Source organism: Chiloscyllium plagiosum, chromosome 5 (genome assembly GCF_004010195.1).
Source record: "Chiloscyllium plagiosum isolate BGI_BamShark_2017 chromosome 5, ASM401019v2, whole genome shotgun sequence".
In the NCBI taxonomy this organism is placed as follows: Eukaryota; Metazoa; Chordata; class Chondrichthyes; order Orectolobiformes; family Hemiscylliidae; genus Chiloscyllium; species Chiloscyllium plagiosum.
The window spans coordinates 27,450,171-27,455,953 of record NC_057714.1 but is presented as its reverse complement, the minus strand read 5'-3'; positions in this window follow the sequence as shown (position 1 = coordinate 27,455,953).

The following is a 5,783-nucleotide window of genomic DNA, read 5'->3' as shown; positions in this document are numbered from 1 at the left end:
ACTGATTGAGGATGATCAGCCATGATCATAATGAATGGTGGTGCTGGCTCGAAGGGCAGAATGGCCTACTCCTGCACCTATTGTCTATTGTCTATTGTCTATTATCAGCACAATAAGTCAGGGCAACCTCCCCCTAATTTTTCTCGCTACTGTTTGGATCTCCAAAGTCTTTGCATGGCAGTTGCTTTCTGAAGTGGAAGCTGGACTTTCTCAGACTGATTGCCACGTGAGAATCTGCCCACCAGCTGGACGGCCATGTATCTGCATGACCTGGTGAAGGACAGTCTCTGATACCATTCCAGGGACTTGAATGCTGTTCAGTCAGTCACTCAAGGCAATCCAAGTCAGGATTCTCTCCTCAAAAATGCCATCACCCATCTTGAATAATTTCAAATGTGGGCTGTTTTCCTCCTGGGATGAGAGAGAAGCAGGTATTAAAGAAGATGAAATTGGGTAGCACAGCCATTACTTTTGATAGCAGTGGGGAACTGTGCCAAGTAAGTGGGTAGGCAATGCAGAATGCATGTGTGGTTGGTGGTGTTGGGGATTGTGGTGGGTGACAGTGAGTGGGGGAGGATATTGGAAACAATAGTGAAACAGGGAGAACATGAGCCTTGGTGAGAGGTGGGTACAATAACAGAGATAGAGTGTGAGATATTGGAAACAAGATGGTGGCAGTTAGACTTAGTGAAGTGGAGAAGGTCAATGACCTTCTTCCTACATTGCTGTAAATTCCTCCAGATTATTGAGATTGCACTGACCCAGGTGGCCAAGCTGGCATGGTCTGTTGGGCTTGAGAGAAGAGGATATCATACCACTACAAGACAGCATCCAGCAAAACCTGTAGCTCCTTGCCTGCAGAGTGGTATGCCAAGTTTTCATTCTCTGTCATGTTTGGGACAAATGTCAGGAAACATGCTTATCTGGGTGCACAATGGCCTTTTAGAGATAGCACCAGTGTCAGGGATAGCAGTACATCCCGGAATATCCCCACAGTGGTGAGCTGTTCTGCATACAGTGAGTGGTAGAATGGAGCTGGAATTGGACAAGAGGGGTGCCACAGAGAGGAGGGGAGTAAGTAGTTAATTAGATGTGTTTGGTAAGCTATAGTGAGAAAACCAGCTAGATCATGCTGAGAAACCATCCAAGTAACCCAATGAAACCGACAGCCAAAAAAAGTGTGAGGGTCACCCATTGTGTCCTGGTGAAAGAAAACTGCAAACAACACAACTAAAAGGAGATTAAATGTCAGGTGCATTTTCCTTCTTTGTGGTATTTTGGTCATCATTGTTAGCCTTAAGAATGAAGTGGGTAGATGGGAAGTTTCATTGTATCAAGGCCACATGCTGGTTGGACGGTGTCATTTTCCAGGATGTGGGTTGGTTACCTGCCTGCCAATGGCATGTAACCAATTAAAGTAATTTAAGTTGACTGTGATCTATTGAGCCTTCAGATTTTTGCACACAGCTGAGGAGTAGTTCGGTTGCTTAGAAGTGCCCTGCCAATGCGAGGCCAGGAGCCAATGTGAGACCAGGAGCCATGCAGCATTCCATGCAGGTTTAGAGGGACTCCAATAGCATGAGTTCACCAATAAATACAGGAGACCCGGTGGAAATGGCTCTCCCCTGCCCCACACATATTACTGACATGGTTACAAAGGTTTCTTTGCTACTTTAAATTTTAGAAAAGTTGGAGAGACGTTCATCTCTCAGTTACCTGCTACTGCACTATGCTTCTGTTTTAAAGCTTGAAAGCTTCTTATTGACTTCCCAGCATTGAAAGTTCGCCCTTCATCCTTATTTATGAAACTGGAGAGGGTTCAAAAAATATTTACCCAACATTGCTGGGAATGGAGGATTTGAGATAAAAAAGATAGACTGGCAATGCTGGGACTTTTATTCACTGGAATGTCGGAGGTTGAAGGGTAAGTTTATCGAGATTTATAAAATCATAAGGGGCACAGATAAGGAGAGTGACAAGGGTCTTTTCTCTTGGTGGGGGTGTTCAAAACTAGGGGGCATTTTTTAGGTGAGAGGAGAAAGATTTCAAAGGACACAAGGGGCAATTTCTTTACACAGAGAGTGGTTTGTATGTGAAATGCAGAGGAAGTGGTGGGTGTAGGTACAGCCACAATGTTTAAAAAACATTTGGATAAGTTCATGAATAGGAAAGGTTTGGAGGGATATGGGCCAAGTGCAGGCAGATGGGACTAGTTTAATTTGGGATGAACTGGTTGGCATGAACTGGTTGGACTGAAACATGTGTACCATGCTATATAACTCTATGACTCAATGTTCGTCTGCTATCTGGCCAATAATCCACCAGATGAGGGAGAATCACTGCTGATTTTTATTGTGGTTATGGAGAATGGTGGATTTCCTGGGAGATACTGGGAAGCCTAAATAGGTAGTTGGTGGTTGGTGGGATGTGTGCATTGCATGATTAGAAGGTGTGCTATTTTAACGCTTACACTTCATTTGCTTTTCATCCAGAAATATTCTGAGGCGCAACTGAGTACATCTTTTTTCCCATCACCAGATCACCCATGTTTTTTTTGTAGCAGAGAGCGGAGGGAGCTGGGCAGAAGTGAGGTTGGAGCACAGAGGCTGTTGGGAAGGTTAGTGAGTTCTATTTAAGTAGGTGATTATGGCACAGTTGAAGAGGGTGAAGACATGGCTGCCAAGCTGATTCAGTGTGCTGCGTGCATGATGTGGGAGGTCAGGGACACTGATGGTGTCTCTGGCTCTTATAGCTGTAGAAAGTGTGTACACATTCAGCTTCTGAAGGAGCATGGTGCAGCACTGAAGAAAGAACTAGATGACCGCAGGATCATCCGAGAGAACAAGAATTTTCTGGACAGGACCTTCAGCGAGGTCATTACACCGAGCATACTGGAAGAGAGAAGAAGGGAGATGACAATGAGTAGGAAGAGAAGATTCAAGTATAACAGACCCTGAGGGAAGTACCTCTCGTGAACAGGTTGAATCTCTTGGAAACTGTTGAGACAGATGACACTGCCAGTCTGAGAGGCGGATAGGTCTGCCACTCGAAAATTGGCATGGAGGCAGAGACGAGGAGTCAGACATCATGCAGAGCCATGGTAATAGGGGACTCCATAGTGAGAGGGACTGAAAGGGGTTTCTACTGCGACAGGTAGGATTTGAGGATGGTGTGTTGCCTTCCTGGTGTCAGGATCCAGGACGTCACCAACTGGGTGCAGGGAATCCTGAAGGGCGAAGGAGAAGGGCCAGAGGTGATGCTTCATGTCAGCCCAAATGACGTCGGGAAGAAGAGAATAGACATTCTACAGCGGGGCTGCAGAGAACTCGGAAGAAGGCTGCAAAGCTGGACTTCCAGGGTGGTTATCTCCGGTTTGCTTCCAGTTCCTTGGGCTGGAGAGGACAGGAGCAGGGAGACAATGGACTTGAATGTGTGGTTGAGGAACTGGTGCAGGAAGAAAGGATTTAAATTCTTAGATCACTGGGGTATGTTTTGCAGTAAGGATAAATTATACAAGAGGGACGTGTTTCACCTTAATAGGTGGGGGACTAGCATTCTGGCAGGCAGGTTTGCCACTGCAACACAGGTGTATTTAAACTGAGAAGTGGGGGGGAGGGGATAAATTGGAAATTTAAGAAGGAAGTTAAAGGGAAAGTGAGAATAAGAGAAGTTAAGAAAGACAACAGAATCAATGGAGCAGAAAACTCAAGAAAGGATCATACGGTATGGTCAATTGAAATAGGGATTGATAGGAAGGGTGAGGGGAGTAACAAATTAAAAATATTATATATGAATGCATGAAGCATAAGAAATAAGGGGGATGAGCTTGAGGCTCAGTTGGAAATTGGCAGGTATGATGTCGTGGGGATAACTGAGACGTGGCTTCAAGTGGACAGGGCCTGGGAAATACATATTCAAGGCTATACATGCTATCGAAAGGACAGACTGACTGGCAGAGGGAGTGGGGTGTCCCTGTTTGTGAGGAATGATATTCAGTCCCTTGTGGGGGGGGGGGGCAGCTTAGAATTAGGAGATGTAGAGTGAGTATGGATAGAGCTGAGAAATTCTAAGGGAAGAAAGACCCTAATGGCAGTTATCTACAGGCCCCCAAACAGTAGTCTGGATGTAGGGTGTAAGTTGAATAAGGAATTGAATTTGGCCTGTCGCAAAGGCATTACTACAGTTGTTATGGGGGATTTCAACATGCAGGTAGACTGGGAGAATCAGGATGGTACTGGACACCAAGAAAGGGAGTTTGTGGAGTGCCTCCAAGATGAATTCTTAGAACAGTTTGTACTGGAGCCTACCAGGGAGAAGGCAATTCTGGATCTGGTGTTGTGCAACGAACTGGATTTGATCAGGGACCTCGAAGTAAAGGAGCCATTAGGAGGTAGTGACCATAATACAATAAGCTTTAATCTGCAATTTGAAAGGGAGGGGATACGATCGGAAGTGACTTTATTTCAGTTGAATAAGAGGAACTATGGAGCTATGAGGGAGGAGCTGGCCAAAGTTCAATGGTGCAATACCATAGCAGGGATGGCAGTGGAGGAACAATGGCAGGTATTTCTGGATATAATGCAGAAGGTGCAGGATCAGTTCATTCCAAAGAAGAAAGATCCTAAGGGGAAGCAGGGTTAGCCGTGGCTGACGAGGGAAGGTAACGACTGTATAAAGATAAAAGACACAAGCAATCACCCAGATGTAATAGTGGCTGAAGGACCTAGGGTAATGGATGAACCGAAGGGAATTTATATTAGGCAGGAAATGGTGTTGGATAGACTGTTAGGTCTGAAGGCTGATATGTCCCTGGGACCTGATGGTCTGTATCCCAGGGTACTTAAGGAGGTGACTCTAGAAATTATGGAAGCGTTGGTAATCATTTTCCAATGTTCTATAGATTCAGGATCAGTTCCTGCAGATTGGAGGATGGCTAATGTCCCACTTTTCAAGAATGGAGGGAGAGAGAAAACAGGGAATAATAGACCGGTTAGCCTGACCTCAGTGGTGGGAAAGAAGCTGAAGTCAATTATAAAAGATGAAAGTACAACTCATTTGGATAGCAGTAACAGGATAGGTCTGAGTCAGCATGGATTTATGAAGGGGAAATTGTGCTTGACTAGTCTTCTGGAATTTTTTGAGGTTGTAACTATAAAGATGGATAAGGGAGAGCCAGTGGATGTAGTGTACCTGGACTTTCCGAAAGCCTTTGATAAAGTCCCACATTGGAGATTAGTGAGCAAAATAACAGCACATGGTATTAGGGGCAAAATACTGAATTGGATTGAAAATTGGCTGGCTGACAGGAAGCAAAGTGTAGTTATAAATGGGTCCCTTTCAGAATGGCAGGATGGGTCCCACAAGGAATGGGGTACCACAAGGTTCGGTGCTGGGACCACAGCTGTTTACAATGTACATTAATGATATAAATGCAGGCATTAAAAGTAATATTAGCAAATTTGCTGATGACACAAAGCTGGGTGGCAGGGTGGAATGCGAGGAGGAAGTTAGGAGAATACAGGGTGACCGGGACAGGCTAGGTGAGTGGACCGATGCATGGCAGATGCAGTTTAATGTGGATAAATGTGTGGTTATCCACTTTGGTAGCAAGAACAGGAAGGCAAATTACTACCTAAATGGAGTCAAGTTAGGTAAAGGGGAAGTGCAATGAGATCTAAGTGTTCTTGTATATCAGTCAATGAAAGCAAGCATGCAGGCACAGCAGGCAGTGAAGAAAGCTAATAGCATGCTGACCTTCATAACAAGAGGAATTGAGTATAGGA